Genomic DNA, 23,799 nt, shown 5'->3' on the forward strand with positions numbered 1-23,799 from the left:
AGGAGAAATTCCCCAACAGGGACAATAGAGTACCTTTCTCTTAAGCTCAGGTAGCAGGTGGCTCGGGCTTTTCTTCTGGACGCCTCCCTGGGGAGGTCTTTCAGTCATGTCCTACCTGGAGGAGGCCCTGGGGACACGCTGGAGGAACTATGTCACTATGTTGGCCTGGGAACGCCTCAGGATCTTCCCCAAAAAGCTGGAATAAGTATGTGTGGAAAGGGAAGTCTGGGCATCCTTGCTCAGACTGGTGCCTCCACAATTTATGGATAGGATGTTGTCAAGAAAAATTAGCCTTTTATCTCTCAATAAAAAGTCTTGTCAAATTTATATATTGAAAGTTTGTAATGGTAAACATCCTAATCACGATTATTTGGCTCATAATTGAAATCACAATTATTTAAAACAAATTAAAATGTATCTTTAGAGAAATAACAATCTAATATCATATTAGTAATCATATTAGCAATGTTTTGTGACAGTTGTTTTTAAATTCTATAGATTAGAAAAGTACACACCACTCTGAACAGAAGTTAATGAATTGTGTTTTTAGCATTTCTGTAATTAAATAGAGCAATAATTGAAATCGGAATTTGATTCTTAACACAGCCTGGTAAAAATATTATTATTATAATTATTTCAGATATCAAAGAAATATGTATGATATTTGCAAGTAGACGTTACACTGTTCAGTTCTGCTTAGTGTCAACATCCCCAACAAGTCACCCCATGTTACCAAAATACCCCTTCTTCTGTCCGCCTCCATGTGGACGGTTTTCCTAAAAAGCTCTCATTAAATCCACTGGGTTGACAGTCGTGGGGTGCTCGGCATTCTGGGTAACACAGGCCTTACACTGGGACAATATATGGCATTTGAATAATTCATCAGTGGCCCTGGTTCCATCTTCCAAAGCAGGTCTCCGCAGGGTAAAATCCCGCTGACGTGTTAGTGACCAGAGCAGGCTACTACTTTGGCATTGCACCATGACTTCAGACTTCTAGGCATTCAGCTGGTTTCTGTAAAAGTGCAGAGAGTAAACACAACTGTGAGTGTGTATTGTAAAATGCATTAAAATCCCACCTTCCCCAAGTGATGTTTAGGCTGTCTTTAAAGAATGCTAAAGTCCGAGTGTTGGGGCCGCGCTCGCCCAGTCTGGACCAGTGTTAGGTCAGAAACTAGTGTATTCTACTTTACTCATGTAAATACTGTCACCAAGACTAAAACGCTGCAGGAATATTCTCCAAAAATAAACCACATTGTACATAAGCAGTGAGGGAAAATAATGCATTCAGCACTTGTTTCCATGGAGATGTTATTGCGTGATCTGGAATGTTCCAAAGTAGGGCATTAACACAGAAAAGACTGATGATAGCATCAACTAAGTTACAGGCTGGATCTGTGGAGAGGCGAGCATTAAGGTTTTTTTTTTTTTTTTTTTTTAAGCAATTAAATAATATATAACTGAAGAAATAAAGAATGCCATGCTGTGGAACATTCCAAGCAAAGCAGTGACATCTTCATGGAGACAAGGAATTGGCTGACTATCCACCGGAAAAGCTACATAATGCACCTTTAATTTCTATGTTAATATCATAATGTTTGTTGTTAATGTTTCTTTCATGCAGATTTTAAATTGTAATGTGATATATTAGCAATTCAGTATAATAAGAGTTGTTTGAATATCCTTTCCACTTGTTGCCGTTGTTTACAGTAACACAGAGGTGTCAAACTCATTTTCATCGAGGGCCATGTCAGTAAAATGGCTGCCATCAAGGACCAGATGTAACTGTGCGGCAGGATAAATATTGCTAAATGTAAACAAATGTTATCTAAAATAAATGTAAATACTTGTGAAATAACTGTGTGTATCTGGTCAGAGCACACCTTCATCACTGCTTCAAAAACAGCCTTTTTTAGCCTTTTAATTATTGGACAATTTGTTGTTTTTCTTGAAGACTTTTGCATACTTAGCTCTGTGTTTGGTGTCAAAATGTTGACGTAGATTGTACCGACCGCACCTCATAACACAAAAAACATACAGATTTTCTCCTTAAAGTACAAACTTGTATTCACCTTTAGCACCTTTCTTGAAACTGCCTTCCACACCGACAATTTTCCTCTTCCTGAACAATTTGGGATAATTATTTGAAAATATTTCTCAGTGTCACTTGGGAAAATCTCATTAGTTTATTGTCAATGCAAACATTAAAGCAGCATAGACTTATTTTAAAATTACAGTCAAGCTATAATTTACCTTCTCTCAGGCCACATAAAATGACATGGTAGGCCGCATTTGGCCCCCGGGCCTTGAGTTTGACACATGTGCAGTAACAGAACAATCTTTAATCATGATTACTTGAAAGTTGTTTTTTTTTTTTTCTTTTTTCAGACTCAGAGAAGCACTGTGAGGCTGTGAAAGTTTACAGCAGCTCCACGCAACTTTAAAATCCAATAGCGCTTGTACAGTGCAAGGGCAGGTTCACATTGTATCACATTGACTAATATGACACAGAGCAAATACACATGTTTCATTATGACATGTTCCGGATGCAGAAGTGAACTATGGCAACTCTGCAGTGACAAATAGACCGCTAAAGGCTATATCAGTGATTGATCTGCACCATACAGGAGTTTAACTCGCTTATTGAGTTGGGGAAAGTTTTCTAGTAACATGTAAATTTTGTTCTGATTCTTACCTCAGCTGCCTTACGGTTTGACCTTGGCTTCCCTGCTCAGGCTGCTCAAATATTTTTATTTTTTTATTTTCTCTGTGAAACCAGACCTAAAAGTGGTAAATCCACTGAGGCCCATCTCTAGAACTTGGGAGGTTTAGCTCGGGGCAGATTTCACTACTTCACAATTGTGCTGGGCAGTTACATTAAGAGTTTTTAACTATTTTGGGCAATAGTGGACAAGCATTTATAGTCACATGTACATAGCATTGAATGAGGTTTTAGACTTCAATAAAGGGTTACAAAGGGTTAAACAGTCAAATATTCATTATTTTGTGGGAATAAGCAAGGGTGAATGGCTAAATCAAATTATTCTATTTGTTTTCATGTAATAAACACAAATCTGCTCAGTACAGATATATCGTAAAACCTATTAGGGTGAAATGGCCGCAAATTAAGAAGAAACCTCGGTGTGCTGTTAGCATTGTAGTTGTTAGTTGTGACATGATGGCAAAACTTTACTCTGGTTTCTGAAATCTGTTAATGTGCTTATAAAGTCCATTGCTGTAAATAATTAGGATGTTAGGATCAATGCAAAAATAGTTGTAGTTGCAAATAGTTGTGTTTTTGATGCTTTTAATACCAGGCTAACAGCAACGTTAACAGCAAAAGCCTAAAAATAGTACAAATTAAAACTTCAAAGGAAAACATTTTCCATTTTATTAATTCCATTATGATTTGAGCACTGTTGTACAGAATATTGTTTCTCTGTGTGGGTGGTGTGACAATGTCTATTATTATATACAGTACAATCTATTGTTCTTTTTAACAACTTTCAGTTTAGCAGACCCCAGTGGTGTTACATATCGCTAATAACCACCATTTTCAAAAACAATTAACTATACTATTATCCCTTCTTTTCTTTCAGCTTTTCGCTTGAGAGGTCACCACAGCGAAACATCAGCCCCTAATCTTGCAGTAATTTCATTCAGCATATTTTGTTGCGTCAGATGCCCTCCCAGATCCCACCCTCTTCGTTTATGTGAGCTTCAGACCGGAACAAAGAGCACTCTGGCTGTGGCTTGTGATCCCTTGTGGCTGGATATTGCAGTCGTCTACAATTGTCTAGGTAAATAATTTTAACATGATTTGAACATGCCCATAATACAATTTAACTCTCAGTTTGAATGTAGCTCCCTCCTTAGCTCACACAGGTTTGTATTATGTCTTTGGAGTTTGGTAACTGAACGTACCTGTAATAATTCACTACAAACCTTTGCTTTATTTGGAAATGAAATTGCTTCTCTGGTAGGTTGTAACTTGAACACAGCAGTACAGCAGGACAGTTTGTGGTGAGTGACAACCCTGTGAAAGTTTAATTCCCACATAAGGTCACCCTGGAAAAGAAAGAGGGGGGTTATGTTGTAATATCAGTTGAATCCATACCACAGGGAGTTCTTCTGTATCTACTTAGAGCTGCTGTCTCCACATCCCTGTGTCTCTCTTCTTCTTTCATACCCAATAACGCTTATCTTGTGCCCATTACAATGCAGCAGATAAAACTATTAGGCCACATGAGGAAACTGTCGCATGGGAGAAGAGGCGTGTTCAGGAAAACACATGTGATGTGACAGGCCTATTGTTAACCCAGCGATATGGCAGCAGTGTAGAGATCAGAGTCTATAGAGTCTAGTATAATATATCTACAATCCTTCTTTAAGAGTAGAGCACTGAGGCATTTGTCAGTACCTGAGTTCAGTTGAAGTTGCCTGTAAATACATTGTTTCTGTTTTTGTATCGCATATTTTATATAAACCATAAAAAAACTAGAACTGGCTTGTCGAACACTGAAAAGATTGTTTTTCTGTTCACTTTTTTAGTATTTGTGATGGACATCTCATTTATCCATGTTTGAGGCTGCTGTGAAAATACATTTTGCTTATGATTCTTAAAATGCAATGATTTTAGACTTACTATCAGTGCAGTGAGTTTATAAGTGCTTTTCACAACTCTCAGAGGCCGGAGCAGAGGATTTTCTTATTTTTTCTCCTAGGAGCTTTCTGACAGCTTTCTCATTGACAATTTAGTTTATATGATCATTTTGCATGTTATCAAACCAACTATTTTAATATTTCCTTGTAGCCCATATAACACCCTCCTCTAGTACTTTCAGTCTGGGTCTGTATGTGAGACTGAGACCTCACATTTAGTGTTGAGATTTGAAACAAACTGCTCACACCAGGCTCAGGGTGAAAAATGGTGTGTCAGATTAAAGGAGCGGTGTTTTGAACACACCACCAAACGGAGCGAGTGTTTGAACCCATTGAACAGGTTACAAGGGTTATTAGAGCACAATAGGCCCGTGATTGGCCTAGTGCGCATAATGACACGTGTCAACAACAGTGGTTTGCAGAGCCGCTGCTTAAGATCTACTCTGTGGGAGAAATGATAACAAATTGGAGTCCAAGAGTTTTTGATGCAACTGTGGAGGTTGCTGATATAGTACTTGAAACTGCATGTGGATGATTGGTGTACTCTTCTGATAAGTTGTGTTTTACATAATGTCTTTTTAAAAGTCCTTCAGCTTGATTAGAAATGAGCGACACCATCATTTATCATATATTTTACAGATTGTGACTGTCTGTACTTGTACTGCTTCTACTATGACTACTACTATAACTATACTTCAAATTACGTCACGTTGTTAATTTATTAATAGTTTCTATTAGTATCATTATTGGAATTCAAACCTTGATATGAACTGAACATATTATTTGTTGAGTGCTATACATTTTTTTTTTTTTTTCATAGATAAAATGACCCATATGCTTCATGGAGAATTACAATTGTTACAGTGCTCACAAATAAATACATTGCTGGAATTACCCAAGGTGAAAAACAAAAATAAATGCTTATTATCCTACAAGTACTAAAACTATTACAAGTGCTGTTTCTAAAACTCTGCTACCTTAAAATCATATTAAGTTTTTTACTGCCCTGATACTTGAAACATAATAGCAGTTGTCATTATTTCTAGAGTGTTATTGGCCAATATGATTTCTTTATGGTCTCATATTGATTTTTATGACAGAACAACCCACATTATTTGAGTGTGCTTGCTCCTTATATCTGCCGTTCGTATTATCCTGGTTCACAGTGAGTCCCTACATGGCTCTGTACTATAGTCGTGTGTAATAGTAGTGTGTAGTAGTTGTGTGTACTGCCTGGGAGCTCATCCCTTTCCATCCTCATAATGTATGTGTCAGTGTGGCGGATGGGGACGATTAGCCGCCATAGCTCATCCCTCAGCAGATGCTAGCACGTTTGTTACGCAGACAGCAGTCCATTTGCATGTCAGCCACACACTGTGACACTAATTCCACTGTATGTCTCATGTGCTGCAGCCTAATATAGTATGGTATTCTTTTACTGTTAGTGCTGTCAAAACTGCTTGTGGTACTATTTCTCGTTGGACTATTCCAAAGGACAGCAATTTCTTTGTCTAATGTTACTACTACTTCGACTTCTGATAAACAACTTCTAACTACTACTAGCTGTGACCACCACAGCTAATAATAATATGGTACTACCATAGTTTCTGGACAATAAGTTGCACTTTTTTTTCATAGTTTGGCCGGGGGTGGGACTTATACTCAGATGTGATTTATATATGAAATATATGTTTTTTTCTTCATTATTATGAATTTTTTGCTGGTGCGACTTATACTCCAGAAAATACAGTACATCTGCTACTAATATTATTACTATTACTATTAATTGTTTTCCATCAGCTTTTCTACTAAATACTTTACCACTGTTACAACTACATTTTATCACTGCAAAACAATAACAAGTACAAACTAATAAAACTTCTTTCATCAACCCAAAGGCCATAGGACTGATTCCCACTCAAACTGGAGCCTACGGTTATTGTATACTTATTATTACCACTACTACTATTACTGCTAAAACAATTTAACTTTCTCTACCATAACTACTGTACTTTGACCACTGTCACTACTCCACTAACTACAGATATTATGAGTACTACCCTGTTTTCCATCAACTCGAAATCAAAATCCTGTTACCGCTTAGATTACCCAGATTTCTTTGCACTTTCACCGGAGTGTTTCTCTCTTTATCTCCGATCACGCCCTCTCCTCATTGTGATGGGTGCCTTGTAAATCAGCCGACTGTGTAAAGACCCTCGTCTCTCTCTCCCCTTTGGTGTTTACCAATACACTAATAACAACAACAACTGCAGCACCCGAGCCAATTGTCAGCGCGGCCAATCCATCACCCGCCTGCCACCATTAGCATTCAAGGTTCATTAGCTAGCAAACACCCACTAAAAGTATAATTGAAGACGATAAATTCTGTCTCCTAGCTTGTCTTGGAGTAGAGCCTATCAGTCCTGGACCTGTTTTTTGCCAATAGGGTCTTAACACATCTGGGAGAAAACACGGTATATTTATCCTTCACAATCATTTTACGACTGGGGATAGGATTTGACAACTTGTTGCCTCTTCTTGCCTTGTGTTGGAAGTGCAGTGACATGCTCTGTGGCCATTTGTGGGTGGAAGAGTCAACTGCTGAGGTGTAAACAAAAGAAAAAAACAAAACAAAACAAAACTGTAGAAGACACCGGTGATAACGAATAGGGAAGTTGGAGTACTGTTACTGCAAAAATAATACTATATAACTGGGAACATATAACAGAAAAACAGAAAATGTTAAATCAATAGTGGAATGTTTAGTATTTAAAGCTGCACTATGTAACTTTTCTGGCAAACAGTCAACCAGGGTTAGATGTTATTGCTTTGCCTATGTTCCACAGTATGGTGTTAGAGTTATCTATCTTCATGGAGACAAGAAAGTGATGCTACTAGGCCAAGTTACAGGTGAGATCTGTGGAGGCGACACACACTCACAGTAAGAATGGAGTCTAGCAGGATGCAAAAAATATGTATAGGCATTATATTTTCATGTAATACATATTAATGAGTATGTTTTGATCAGCAGTATTTGGTTACAGTAAACCTCTCTCCAGATGTGTGGCAAACAGTGTAGTGTGAGTTTTATTATTAACCATATGCATATATGGAGTCTTATAAATTAAATATGGCATACAGAAGAGACCAGATTGATTGAGTACCTGAAGCCAACTCTGACAAAGGAACCCTCAGCCCTGAATAGCTCATTACAAATTCAGTGTTGGCAATGACATGAAATATTCATCACAGAATCACTCCTCAAGCTCTCGTCCTGTTTTGCAAAACAGTAACCTTTTGTTCATATACTGCAGATTTACTATCACTTGTGTTTTGAAGGATAAAAAGTAATATTTTGATTTCACTTCAGGTATGATAGACTAAAGAGGTGCATTTTTACACCACATTTCTGACCTTCACCAAACTGGGACTGTAACAAGTTCGTTTGAGAATATGTTTGGAAGTTTTCAGAAGTTTGTTTTTGACATAAATGCTTCAGGCATAATATACAGTCTACTACACAGAGGGAAATATTGATTAGTGGTAAATATGTCTATTGAATTTAATTGTACATTATTACACTTTCATCATATCATCCAGATTTTTTTAATAGAATGCTCAAAAACCATCTGGCACATAACAATGCATACACAATAGTAAATACAAGTGTATTTTCTCCTGTTACTCAGGATCACTACGCTATAACTGTATTTAGTTACAGAATATGTTTTATGTTACATGGTTCAATCAGAGTGGTGTATTCTGAAGACTTTCTTTTCTATCTTTACATTGAGTCGCCACATATTATAATGTAAAAAAGCAACGTGGGACTTAAAAAAAAAGTTTTATAGCAATGCCTATAATGCATTTATGTTTTATTTTTCCTTTAAAAACACATGCAGTTTTGCAAAACCGTCCAATGACTTTTCTTTTAGTACATGTTTTAGTTATTTCTCAACATTGCTCAAGTAATTATCAGGTTATTAAACCATTACCACTGCTTATTTACACAATTATATATCTTACTGTCTCTGTTATTTGAAGCACCTTTACTAATATTTTTGTAATTGCCTGTTACTGTTCTGCCAAATTAAATATTATCTGGTATATATAGATTTCTATTACAATGCTGTGATTAGTGTTGAGATTTGATCAGCACATTCCTCTTACTGTTGCAGCGTGGACCCAACCTCTTGTGCCACCCACTGACTAGACGTGTGATTGTGAGAGCATATCTTTTCTACTCCCATCTGAAATGTCTCTGCGCCCATCTACACATCGAGGTCAACCTTATACGCGGCGGTAATCACAAAATAGGCTTTTGATATCGAGAAAGACAGATGAGACCGCCAGCGTTTCCCCTGCGAATTTTCAGAATCGAATTTGAAAAACCTATTTCAGGAAAGCCGTGCCAGGTACAGTCACATCACTTGGCTTGATTTGATTGGCCGAAATCGGATACACCCCTTGACGATGACAGTTAATATGTTAGCGGCAGACGGTCCGACGGGAAGGGGCGGGGCTGATAGGGTTGTTAGAGTGGATGAGACAGACCAGCTGAGAGATTATCTTATGGTGTGTAGTATTGTTGTGTTTGGACTGTCATAGTGGGGTATTATGTAATATGAAGCTTGGAGCACGTTCTGAAAATGTGTACGTCTTGGCACAGACCAGTGTTTGCTAAAAGAGACATGGACAGTGTGCAAGAGGAGTTAGCACTAGCAAGTTTGTTCGGCTGTTTAAACAAGTGTCCATATGGGCCTGGCTTGTGTAAGTATACATGTAAGAATGCTTAAGCAAAACACACCATTAGACTATGTTGAGCCATAGGCAGCAACGAGGCATAACTCTGGACTCTATTGTTCTCTGCTTTTGCTTATCGTAATACATTTGTCTGCATGTCATTCTACTGTAAAGAATTTATTATTCTTAGCTCCTATTGTACAAGAACGAGAATGTGATCATAGACTGTGTGTATCTGAAACTTCAGGCCAGTATCCAGGCTGCACCCTGGCTACGGTTTCAAGCTGCCCAGGAAAGCTCCAATCACCCTTGACCCCAAACTGCAAGAAGCTGAGGTGAAACTTGTAAATAAGAACTATGCCGCAGTGTAGATGTAGATATAGTTGTTTTTGTAAAAAGTTACGTTTATTTTCACTGACAGAAAATATGTACTTTAATTTAAATTACAAAGATCCTGATGTTCATTTCAGTTCTAAAAGTTTTGTATCAAGCCCACTACACACCTATTTGACCTCCACCACCAACCTTACTAATGCCTCACTTATATCAAAATCTATATACGTATTACATAGAGCAAATATATTAGCACACGACCACACAATGGCATCATAGGAAACGCACATTCATTACTTTAAAAAGGTCAATAGGTCACTCACTGCTGATAAAAGCACCTTGGCAGAAAGTACACTCAGTCAGTAAGTCAAGGACACACACAGTGTCCACAGGTTATTCATTAAGCAAAAATAAACAGCTCTGGCAGACAAGGTGAAATTTGACACACATTTTGGCTATGTGGCTTATTATCTGAGAAATGTATACTAGAGATAGTTATTTTACTGGTACGATTAGGAAAAAGATTTATATTTTCTGTTTTCAGACTAACTTAAAGAAACAACATGTATTTTTATTTTTTATTTTTTTGTGATGGAGGTGGGTTTATCAATAAAGACACTATTGCTTTAGCTGAAATCTCCACTCTATGCCATTTAACTTTTCTATCACTGGTATTTTTATTTCAAAAAATACATCAATAATATAATACAAACTGTATTCTTTATGCATTGTCACTGTGAGTGTGGTCTCCTCACCACAGATCTGACTCTTACTTTTCTACATGTTGATGTTATGCTATGTTCAGTGCCATACAGTGCAAGATTCCAGGAATAAATAACATTTCCATAGAGAGAAAAGTTACACAGTGTACCTTTTACTTTCAAGTTTGCACTCAACAATGGAGTACAACTCACACCCAGGCCAGAATTGTTTATTATGTAAAATTCCTGTTACATCTTTAAGTTTGAATTACCATGCGTTTTAGTTAAACGGCCTGTACCTGATTTCAAACCATGAGTCAGGAACATGTTTTACTTTGAACTTTTACCCCCCGCCCACTTTGTCCTTTGTGCTACTATGATATTAGACCCTGATACAGAAACAACTGTCGCGAGAGTGTCATAGAGTCACTTCCTTACAGTTCTCTCATCTCTCCTTAAGGTTTGCTTATTCTTACTCCTGAAAATGCACCATGACAGAGAATCAATGATCTGGGATAGTGCCAGGTAGGGGTGTTTTTACAGAATTCTTAACAGCAATGTGCCAGTAGCTTCTGTATTAGTGATTAGTGTATTAGTGAGAAAATGCTATGCAAAATGAATAGACGATATGTTGCAGTCTCAATATTTCTCTCATTTAGCAGCTTTTACCATACAAAGCTCACCTGGTATATCTAGAATCATATCTCTGTGTATTTTTGATATAGATGGATATCAGTCTAGTCCCCACACCATTTGTTATGTTTCGAGCCCAACCAAACATGATCGTGTAATCAGATTAGTTTTTTCGTGACACATGTGAAACAAAGGACCTCACAGATGATTTCATTTACTTTTCATCTCTCAGATTAACAGCGTTCGTAGCGCATTTATTCTGCAGACATCCACAATGTTTTTCAGTCCCTTGTCATTTTTTTTCCTCTGTTTTTTTTTTTTTTTCTTTTTTCCTGTTAGCAGCCATATTTGTTTTAGATATGAACAGGCCACGTGTGTCGCTTACTGGCTAATCTACCTGTCAATCACATCTGAAAAGAGAGATTAAACGCTGACCAAACTCAAGAGTATTTATCTTGACAAGAATAAAGTCCTTTAACTAAATCTCCAAACTTTTCCTGTGGTGAGTTACAAGCTTTAACACTGAGAACATTTTTACACTGTGTATCTATATTTACTGCCAGTGACACCCCACAGCCTTCCATCGGACATGCTCTTTGTCATGTGACACAACAGGATTCCGGACGGCCGCAGCGCTCCCTTCCGTGCCTCTTTCTTCTCATAAACACTCACACTACCCCGTTCTGGGAAGACAATGTCGGGCAAGTGTCAGCGCCTCCATCCCCTTCTGCGTTCCAAGCACCCTTCAATATCCTCCCTACCCTCTATGCACCCTTCAAAAACCCCTCTCCTTCTTCCTGCTCTGGCATGTTTACATAGACTCTCCTCCAATAGGCAGATGTTTGCACTTCCATTTAAGGATTGATTGCAATAGACTATCACTTACATGTGTGTAGTGTCTGTGTGGAGTACTATCAGAGGGCCGGACCTGGAATCGGCCTTGCACGGAATGGCGTTGTTCCCGAGAGCGTGGAATTTCATAGTTTGGTTAGCGGGGATTGTTAGGAATGAGCTGTCACCAGGCTAAATTTAATACTTAAGAGCTGTTCCTAGCGGCATCCAAAATTCACAGATTGGAATTTTGTTTTGTTTTAAAAGGAGTATAAAGTTTACACTAGACGCCATCCAGAAGTGACGTCATTTCACTTCATAACCTTCGGAGTTTTTAAAATGTTTTCTAGGCAGTGCTCTGGAATGAACTGGGGACAAGTATATATGTACATGCTCAAGTGTACATTGCTCAAGTCAATTCATGTGTTACAATATTAGCAATAGCTGATGTACTATAGCTTTAGTTGTAATAACATAATAAGCAATAACAACCCAGTGGTAGTAGTAAATTTTATTTATTTATTTATTTTATTTACTTCAGGGACAATGCACATTAATAAACATTTGCATGTAAATATGCCAGAATTAGAGCCTGAGGGCTATTTTTCATCATTCCCATTCATTTCATAGTCCCGGGACAGGTGTAAAATGTCAACCTGTAGGACATAAAATACAATAGAATAAAAACAAGGAAAAGGAGTAAAGGCAATGCATGTAAATGTGTTGATTTACAACCATTACTAATACCATTAGTAATAATAACAATAGTTTGGCAGCAGTAGGCTTCTCTGCACAAGTTCAATTTACACTGAATACACATTTGTACTGTAGTGCTGAATGACTTTGGAAAAACATATCTAATGGCATTTTTTTCTGATAAACACTACAAGTACAATTACATTTGCGATTTATGTTTTAAAGAAGCTACATAGCTCTAATCTATGACACACGTGGGTCATTATGTTATCATTTGCACAGCTTAAGTCGCAAGAAAATAAAATTGGAGAATGAAGTAAATAGTAAGTTGTCAATATGGCGTCTTGAAAATAAGCAGTTAAAGATTGCCCAAACATGCATGAATCACTCAGATACCGGGGGAAAACAACTATAGTAGGGTTAAAAACTCTATTTTGCATAATAGGGCTGCTTTAATAGCTGGATTCTAAGATTAAAGACGTCTAAATTACATGGTTAGTTTTTTAGATAATAAGACACAGGATATTTTGTTCTTTGCAAAGGAATTACATAATTGCAGTCTTTACAATTTCCTAATTGCGACCATTCACATTAGTGTAATAAGTGTTAAAGTATAAAAATGCAATTGCTTAGTTGTTACTCATGGAAACCTGAAACAGCAGTTGTTCCTCTCTTTTTCATTATTATTACTACTGTAAATTATAAGAAAGCCTAGTTAGTCCTTTCTTGATAATAATAATGAATAATAAATAAAAGAACATGGCTGCCAAATGTATGTATCCACTTTATCTCATGCTATTTCCTTTGTGTTCCTATACTGTTACTTGAGTACAATATTTTGACTACACAATTGAAGTACTTCTGGCACCTCTGACCTCCCATGAGTGTAAATTCCTAGAGGAACTCACTAATAGGTTAACTTCAGTTCAGCTCAAAGTGTCTGTGTTGACATATTCTTAAACGTGTCTGTATTTTGCCTGTATATTCCTCTACCTGCCTGAGCCCTTCACACACACGTACACTACACAGACTCGTCTAAGTGAGAGAGAGTGCCATATCTAAAGAGTCCCAGCAGCAGCTTGTTACTGCTCCTGTCAGAACGACCTACCACAGAGGTGAGGATGTGTGTGAGATCCTCCAGGCCCTGCTCCGGTCACTGCCATATCAACACAAAACTCTTTATTTCACCTGAGGGCTGTTTACTTCAACACTTTGGACATCGCTGCAAACGTGGCTGTATAACGCAATGTCAGACTATGTTTTCTTCACAGTATGAGAAAGAAAACTTCAAATTGACATACAAATATTTTACAGCTTGTATACTGCAGATGCATATTTTTCCTCCATTTTATTTGAGATACATTTTTGAGAGGGTCTGGCAGCCTCTGGCAATATACTTGGATAAAAAACATATTTTATCTTTAAATCTGGATATTATGGACAGATTTAAGTATTTGTGTACACGTGTATTCAGGCACCCTTCTGCCTATATTTTAATAATAATAATAATAATAATAATAATAATAATAATACATTGATTTTATGTAGTGCAGCAACTCAAAAATGCTTTACAATAGACATAACATTGCATAACAAAACAAAAACAGAACAAACAATAAAAAGTAGCAAGTTAGCAGCAATTTGTGGGGGTTATAGTCTGTGAGGAAAGTGTGAGTTTTGAGCTGTTTTTTTTTTGGTTTTTTTTAAGGTTTTCAGTGAGGGAGTTTCAGATGTGAAGGGGGAGAGGGTTCCACAGGGTTAGGCTCGGTCCCACAAGGTACTGCACTTTGATTTGACTGTGGGAGCGAGGGGTTTAAATCAGCTGATTGGAAGGAGCTGGAGGGACGGTGGGGCTGGGGGAGGTCAGTGAGGTGTGGAGGGGTCTGGTTATAGAGGGCTTTGGAGGTGATCAGGGGGATGTTGAAGTCGATGCACTGTTGGGTGGAGTGCCAGTGGAGTCGTTGCGGGATGGGAGCGTTATGATCTGTGAGAGGGTGTGGATGAGGAGGCGGACGACAGAGTAGTGGGATCTGTTTGAGAGGTAGAAGGTGAACCAGGAAAGAGCTCATATATATCAGGTCATATGTGGAGAGGAGACCCCGCTCATAGTAAGAATACATGACTTTAAAGTATTTTTCTTTAGCAAAAAAACACTTGAATAATTGCAAGATAGATCAGTTTAATGACATACTGTGGAACATTTCAGACAAAACGATAGCATCTCCACGGAGACAAGCCTGTGACAAACTCCCCACTAGAAAAGTTATATAGCGTACCTTTAATGTCTCTTTAATCGGAGGATGGAGTGTTGTTAATAGTCTTGTCGTCTCTGAATGCTGGAAGCACCTGAATGTTGTGTCAATGAAAATCAAAAGGCTTCATTTCACGGTCACTGAAGCAGCCGTCACACTTTATTATAACGTAATGCTCTGCCTATTTTAGATCCAACTTATGATTATCTTCAAATGTCAAAAAGGTAATCAATAATTTACTCCAAGGGTATGTGCTGTAAAAGGTTAAAGGAATAAGGTTACATAACTCTTTACTGGGAATTTTAGGCTTTCAATTCTGACTCTTACGGTTGTCGTGACTATAGCAGGGTGTTTTCAAGCTTAAATTGCCTTTTCAGAAATGACATAAATGACTGGATTATGACCTCATCCTTTGGCACAGCTGAGGGATTGCATCAAAATATTTATTCCGTAGTAGAATGTAAATAGAAGCAAGCATTTGGGGAACTCCTCCATGCTCAGACAAAACGAACACGCTGCTGCCTGTACGTGTGTCAGTCTCGAACACGGGTTTATTATTGGAACAAATAATGTTTTGGGCGCTTATTTACAGAGTGTTCTTGCACCAAGGGAGGCTTTATTCCTAAATAACTCTGTTGAGAAAACAGAATACTACTTTTTTATATACTTTTATATATTTCCTTTTGTGTTTATTGTTCAATTGGGGAAGGATGACAACAGTATTCTTGTCTTTTTAAAAACAGCTGAAATTTCATAAAAGCACTTTGGAATCAAAAGAAATGGCTGTGTCCATTATGTCTCCTCTTTGCTTCTAGCTCAAACTAATTAGTGCTCTTTATAATTGGGCCTTTCACTCCAGCCCACCGTGCCACCCACGCTAACTCAGCTTTTTCAGACTTCTCCAGCATCACCTTCACCTCTCTGTCCTCTGCCTCTGTGTCTGCTTTCACATCTCTTCTGGTGGGGAGGAGTTTCAGGGTCAGTGGTGTCGCTCTCATGCACGTTTTACAAAGTATTGCTTTGTAAATTGGACTAAATCAAGCGTATGCCGTTGTGTAGGCAGAGCTGACGTCAAACTGTACTTGATTGAGAAAAACGGCTTTTACATTCTCACTTAGAATTACATTCACTGGAGACTAAAAGCTTTGATCTCCATTTCCTCAGTGCTGATCAAATTCATTCATGCAGATCACTGCAAGGTTCAAAACAATGATGGTTATTGCTACTCTTTAAGGGGATCAAATTGGCGTTGTATAATGACATACTATTCTCGTTAGGCAAAAACACTGTAAATTTAGTGTGACTGTGATGTGACTGTTGGAAAAACAGCGGTAGATGCAGCATGCCCGTCAGTCTGCCCCGAGGCAGGTGTGGCTATGAGGGAGCTAGTCTTTACTATGTGTAGCAGTGTTTGGACAACAATTCATAGTGTTCAGAAATAACACTGTTGTTGCTTTTCGAGCCAAACTGTTCGGATAAGCCAAAAATATAAATATAAAAAAATATTTTGTGGGGTATTTTATAAAAAGTTATCCTGGGCTTTTACCCGCACTTGAAATCCATATTAATCTTTGCCAGTAACACATATTGTCTGAGCACTGCATTTTGTGCCGACTGCTTAACCTCTCAGGGCTTATTTTTCTCTCCGTGCCATTGTTATTTTATCAGTCGCAGTCGCTGTCAAACCACCATCTGTTTGTAGCTCCTGGTGCCAGTGCAGAACTGGCTGCTGGAGTAATCTGGATTGTACAAAGAAAAAATGTCTATCTCAATAAAAGACAGAGAATGCTGCTGGCTGCCCGTGGCCATAAAGCAGAATAAACAAGGTTAGGGTCGAATAATTGCACAGCACTGCTTCCTGGCATTAACCGACTGACCGGACTTCTTAACTGTATATAGGCTCAAGTACAGCTCCTATTACCGCTCTGCTCGAGTCTACACTCCCCTGCAGGAAATGTGCACTTTCTATATGTGATATATAAAATAAGCATCTGTTCTTAAAAACAACATACCTGGCTCTTAAAATGTGCCTTTGAACACAACAAACTTTTCAGTGCTGATGAGTAACTTTGTTTATTGTTTAAATGATCTTCTTGAGTGAGTGGACACTGACTGGCTTTTTCATTGTAGATTGTGGATTGTCACAGAGTGGTCAGCTGTGGCAGTAGTATAGTAAGTACAGCTAGGACATTACAGTTTTAAAATAAAATTGTTATTTCTTATATTTTGAGGAATAGGCTACTTTAACTGTTTAACAAATAGTATTTTACAAACAGTAATGTAAAGTTATGTATGTGCAAACCCTCTGTCATCCAGGGGCTTATTAGGATAATTATGTCAACTGAACAAGTGTTGCAGAGTGAAATATTCTTCTGCAATGTACATAGTATTTGGCAAGTGTATATGTACTCAATTTTAATTGACTAAATTGCATTTGCTGTACTCTTTAAATTAATCTCTGTTCTCACCATGTGGCCTCAAATGTTACTGTAAAACCTGCTGAACTGTGCACTGGGGATATATTGCATGAGAAGGAGTCAGTGTTGTTGCTCATTAGTCCATCTCGTCTACATTTCTAATTTATGTGAGGCTATATATATTTTTAGAGGTATGATTTCTGAACACATAACTATGTTTTTTTTTTTTCTATTTTCAAACTGATTAAATTAATATTAGCACAATATGATCTGCCTGCAAAATTATCTTTATGACCTTTATGTCCAGCACAGTGAAATACTCCTCTTCTCCATATGGCTAACCTTTTCAGTTTGTAACTGCTTATAGGAGTGATCATATCTTGACCATTTATTAGATATTTCCGGCAGCTATTCCATTCGTTTGAAGTATGTCTTCTTAGAGTGCTCGCAAAACAAAATGCTTTCCGTAAATGCAAAACAAATCAATCAACAGGTAGCAATAACTGAAAACAGATACAAAACAAAAACATTGTTGTGGCTGCCTTGCATTTCTATAAGGACTCTTGGTAACCTCTGTGCGATATCGTGTCCATCGTACTTCGACTCCATTGGAGTATCTCTTCACAGATTCTTGTGTGTTTGTTCTGGATCCTGGAACTTCACACGCTGTGCACTTGTGTGATAAGCGGTGGTTGAACATTCAGTGTGCTGTACGGTGCAGCTTGTACAAGATGGTACTTCACAAAATGACAGGTATTTGCTAAGCTTATCTAAGTTCTTACCTGGTGCAGAAACACAAGTGCAAGGTGACTCGTGGTTGGTACACTGTATTTGTAGCTGTGTCTCGTAGGAGTGGCTTGTTTGGGAGGACAACTGTAGGGATAAATTGTTTCTACAGAGATGTCAGATGATCTTGTCCCTCTTGTTTGAATGTTCGAATTTTGGAACAAAACTGCAGAGTCAAAGCAAATACATATGGTGTGCTGGGCAAGGCAGGACAACATGGTTACTCAAGATTGGGCAATATTGAATTATGGAACTTATTTTTATGTCAAATTTACTAGCTATTAATCACTACTAAAAATAGCATTGAAACTAGATATTCATTTGAACAGATAGAAAAACTGAAAAGGTAATTAAATCAATATCAGACTGTAATTTTTTTTAACTATTATATTTTGTGTTGAAAATGACCTTGTATCATTTTAGAAAAGTGCGTTTACTTTCACTATTGTTGAAATCCTGTCACAGCATCATTTTGAGATTTTAATTCATGCTTTTATCACCAATCGTTTGGATTACTCTAATGCTCTTTATATTGATCTGAACCAAACTTCTCTCGCACGTCTCCAACTTGTTCAAAATGCAGCTGCTCGCCTTTTAACTGGTACAAAAAAACGGGAACACATTACTCCTGTTTTGACGTCCCTACATTGGCTCCCTGTCTCTTATCGAATTGATTTTAAAATTCTTTTATTTGTCTTTAAATGCCTCCACGGCCTCGCTCCGCAATATCTGTCTGACCTGCTTCATCCCTATACTCCCGTTCGCTCACTCAGGTCTGCAGAACATTCACTCTTAGTGGTTCCAAAAATGAGGAGGAAACTTCGAGGGGACCGGGCCTTCTCTGTGGCTGGTCCCAAACTGTGGAACGCGTTGCCCCTGCACATTAGACAGGCTGAGTCACGCTGTACTTTTAAATCAGTTCTTAAAACGCACTTTTTCTCTTTAGCTTTTTATTGATATGCTGATTTTTATAGTGTACAGTCTGTAGTTATTTATTTGTATGTTTGTCATTTATCTGTGTTTTTAAAATGTCTCTTGTGTACTGCACTCTGGTCCACTCTGTTGTTTTTAAAGTGCATTAGAAATAAAGTTGGATTGGATTGGAAATCTGTATTCAACAATAGTGAAAGTAAGTAATCTCGCATATTAAGCCTTTTTCAATCAAGTTTGAGATGTGTGTATCCTGCATCTGGCCTGTTGCCCTGTTTTAACTCCAATGTGGGGTTGAGAAGGTGAAGATGTTACAGTATGGACAAGGCCCCATGTTGAAGGCAGCATCTGCTCTATAGCTCTTCCTCCTCCTTCTCGGCTTCTGCTTTTGAAGTTCAAAACATCTCCGACTCTCAGCGAGGTCCCCTTTGAGGCTTCTTTCTCTTTACATGTTGTTTTTGCAGAGATAACACTAACATCATGTATCCAACCCAGGCTATGATATTTTCTTCTTTTTTTTAACTGAGAATCTCACAGGTACAAATAGCCAATATTTTTTGGCTGGAGATGTGTTTGAGTTCTACTACTGAACCAGCTTTGTCTTCATATTTGTTTTTCAGTGAAGTTTGAAAACCACAATGTATGATTTTTGAAGATGACAAATTAATTGTAAGATTTTGTTACATTAGCACAAAATGTAATGTGCAATTATGGGAACTGGGAAGTGAGTGGAATATGTAATATTTTGGATGGTGCAATGAGTGTAATGTGCAATATGCGGGATGTGCAATGAGTGGAATGTGCAACTATGGAAATTGTGCAACGGATGGAAATTGGCCTTTGACTATAATTCGCCATGCTTTGTCCCAGTCAAATAAATAAATTTAAGTTAAGTTAATTTAAAAAGGCCATCATGATATTAATTAAATATTACTTAAAATAAGCTGTTTGGCTCACTATAACTAGACCTGTCTCAGTCACACATTTTGAAGTGTGATATATCGCTGAAGTAAATATAGACGGTAAATGATAATATTAAAACTAATTTTTACCACACACACAGTAACCCAAGGGCAGATTTAAACTATTCTAAATTTACAATATGGTTAAAAAAATAGTTACAATAGATAAATAGCTGATTGGAACACTTTGATGCTTAGTTTGCATCTGTAATTAGTCATAGAAATTATTAATTCAACTTTTTACAGCTTAAAACACATCATAACACAACATAACACAAATTTCCCAGTAGTGAAAAAGTACACATAATAAATATTGACCCCAAAAATATATTGAATGATCATGACAGGCCTAATTATATCACATTAATGTTATTATATCATATGTTTATTTTCCTTAATGATGACTATTTTCCATCTGCATACTTGTTAGTGGATTACACAGTCTGATAGACTCATGTAGGATTTGGGTCCAATAAGAATCTTTGAAGTGGTCAAATTTCCCCCTAAACTTGTCTTCTGCCAAGTGGGCGCTAACTGCGCTTGTTGTCAGAGTTGAGCACCTGACAGATGGCCTCATGGTGTTTCTGAAACCCCTGCCACCACTTTCTGGCACCAGCCCCATCTTCAGCAGCTTGTGGTAGATGGAACTCATCCCTGGCAAAGTGGAAACCATTTAATCCAGCCATAATTCCTGGAGTTTTTTTTTATGAGGTTCCAGAAATAGAGGTAGGTATTGGATAATTTTCTTGGTGAGATATTTACAACTATGCAACTAAGTCTGATAAGGTATAACATAGATGTGATTCCTGCCATCTGAATTAAGCTCTATACAATTGAGATAAACTGCAAATAACAGCACCCACAGGAAATGTGAGAAATGTGAGTGAATATACAACGTGAAACCCTGGACTTTCTGAACTTTGTTTATTTATTTATTTATTTTATTTTATTTTTTATTTTTTTGAGAAAATGTAAAATGCTCAAGTTCAGAAAAGCTTCAACTACTGTTGGAACCTATCATGTATTTAAACGGAGGAAATGTAAGTCTCATTAACTAGGGAAGGTTTGTTTCACAGTTTTAGAATCTAAATTTAATAGACTTGTTTAAGCATGTTCTTAACTGGGCAGAAAACTTACATGCTGTCACAGCCTTAAGCTCAGGTGCAGACTGTAATTCACAGTTATGAGGAAGACATTTCCTAATCTAAAATTAACACTTGATGTTTTTATTGATAACACTTTTTTTCCTTTTTGATAGGCTGTTAAAACACTCTATTTCTACATGCATGTATAAAAATATGTATTTATTAAACACATGTAAAAATACTGTATAAGATTGTCCAGCGAGTTCTCTCTTACTCTCTTCTCTTTTGTCTACTTTTAATAGACTTAGGCACCTTTCCTATTAGAAACAGCCATTATTTCAATGGTTATAAGTGATGGAAGACAGTCAGTGGGTGTTTGATAATAGTCTTAGTGAGGTTTTAAGGTTGTGTTTTTCCCATCTCTCCTCTCAGGGTCATTTCTCCACAGATCTAACCTGTAACTTGGCCTGTCTACATGAAGATGAATAGCTCATCTTCTTATTGATTGATCTTTCATCCAAGTCTATCTTTAGACTATTCCACTTTGCTTGTACACTTAATCTTACGTCACTCAGCGGTGTTGTATTTGCACATGCAAGATAAAACTTGTAGGTCAAAGTTGGTGTATCCCGGCCCCTGCATTACCCACAAGGCTTTTTCACTCAATAGCAGCGTAATCGATCAGTGTACCGGACTTGTCGTAGCACTGCGGTATGATCTTATTTCACCTTCACACACACTTTACCTCTAGGCTCAATATACGACCTGGAATGTATGTTCCACCTGGATCATATATCAAACCCATTATGTTGTATAAAGTCACTGCATACTCGAATACATGTAGGCACAATGCACAGAACACGTCAAATAATCCGGCCATGCTTGTTTCGCCTGTAGATGTATGATGTCATGTTGGAGATGTGTCACTTCCAGATCAATGTAACGAAGTTATAAGGAAGACATATTTAAAGTTGTTCTGTGTCCATGGAGATAGATATGTTTGATGCCATACTGAGGAACATTATGTTTTTTTTTGTATAGATATTCAGGTTTTTGTTTTTTTTTGCACCTGTGCCTCTGTGCTGGCTTCCATAACGCTCTCATTTTCAAAGAGAAGAGAGGCCAGACACTGATTGCGAAGACTGGCCTCTGCAGGATGACTAACAGCCCACATTTACCTTCTTCCTATTGTCAGCGCTGGGCAACACTGTCTATTCCAATCAGCTCTTCTATTATAGCTCGGACCAGTTCTCCACAAAGTGATTGCATCTCTTTATCTTGGCCAGAGCGGTATTTTGTTTGTTTGGGCGTCTCTCATGCATAACTTGCTTTCACTGTCCTACATTTCATCCCTAAAGTGCAGTTTGTAGGGAATTTATACATGTTTAGTGCCAAAAAGTTCATAAGTCTTATTTGAATGCATGAATATTTATGAACCAACAGAACTGTTAGGAATTAAAAACAGAGGAAACTGCATCAGTTAGTCCTCAAAGCAGAGCATCGCGTAAAAAAGTAGATGTAACCCATTTGAAAATGAGAGCAATATGAAAGAAATTCTTCTGTGCACATCTGATTTAAGATTGATTGTTAAAAATAGAAAACAGAAATAGTCCGACATTAGTCACTAAGCCGTTCCAACAGATTCCTGGATCTTAGGTTGTATTATCCAACCTGCTGGGTCAAATGCCTCAGAATGTAAGGGGACATTGCATTCCAGCATAATAATGAAGAAGACAAGCAGTCCCACTAGCATGCTCGGTGTCAGACAAAGTGCTATAGAAACAAAGTCCCAGTGCTTATTGCCCAAACATCTGCTTATCAGAGGGCTGACTGCCCATGTTACTCCAGAAGGATGCCATCTTGTATCTGACAAACTCAATCAGTTCAAGTTCAGGGTAAATAAACAATTCAAGTACTATCTCTGTTGCACTGTTCGCCAAATGTTTTTGCCTTGGGATTTACAAATGTAAATTTAAATAAGATAACAATTCAAATTTAGAGCATAAGCAGGGCTCAATTGTAGCCTGTGTGAAAGTGTTTGCTGTAGTACTGTGTGGTGCATGAATAAAACATACTCAAATACAGCCGGCTTACTGTATATGCATACTTCACATGTAGTCAGGCCATTGTATTTCATAGAGGGATTCTTGACAGCCAGGGGCTTACCTGACTTATCTGGGTAGATTTAGCCTCTCTGGAGCTGTCAGACAAAGAGAGTCCGAATCTCAGTCAGTCTGACATCTGGCTCACTTCCAACGGGATACACGTCAGAAGCCCCATCTCTGAAACTAAGTGTTTGTGAGATATAGAGCTTTAGATTTGCTTTTATTATGTTTACACAAACTCAAGGCTTATTTGAGGATTTCTTTGTTCCTACCTTCACCTACACACATATTGCCCCATAAGCCAATTGAAATATGTATGTATGTAACACCCATTAGCAGCAGTGCACAGGGAGGTGTGTGGTCAAACTAGCTTTGTAAACATTTAAAAATAGTGTGTACATGGGTGAGGCTTTTAAGCAGTCATAAACTGTTATTTATGTTTGCTCTTAAAGCATTCACCTTTATTGTTTATTGTTCATTTGCATTTCCATGCTGATGCTTTGGTTTTAATGTCTTGCTTTCTGAAATGGCAGTGCTTTTTGTTTAGCCCGTCACTCATAAACAATGCATGTGTATAATGTGATGCGTGTATACAGGGGACATGCCTCTATAGGAGGGGGATAGAAGCATCTCTTGGTGATGTGGATGGCTGTGGGTTGCTGTT

General features: G+C 37.8%; 1 protein-coding gene across 3 annotated transcripts in view; it reads left to right on the forward strand.

Moving 5' to 3' along the window:
* The window catches only part of chrm3a (cholinergic receptor, muscarinic 3a), a 96,849-nt gene that overhangs the window by 68,295 nt on the left and 4,755 nt on the right, over positions 1 to 23,799 (forward strand). For 2 of the 3 annotated variants that reach the window (XM_033979729.2, XM_055227261.1), the window contains exon 3: positions 3,599 to 3,799. The exons of the other annotated variant lie outside the window; for it this stretch is intronic. The gene's annotated coding sequence lies outside the window, so the exon portion shown is untranslated. The remainder of the gene's footprint in view (positions 1 to 3,598; positions 3,800 to 23,799) is intronic. 3 annotated transcript variants of the gene reach the window in all.

Source organism: Periophthalmus magnuspinnatus, chromosome 15, assembly GCF_009829125.3.
Source record: "Periophthalmus magnuspinnatus isolate fPerMag1 chromosome 15, fPerMag1.2.pri, whole genome shotgun sequence".
Lineage (NCBI taxonomy): Eukaryota > Metazoa > Chordata > Actinopteri > Gobiiformes > Gobiidae > Periophthalmus > Periophthalmus magnuspinnatus.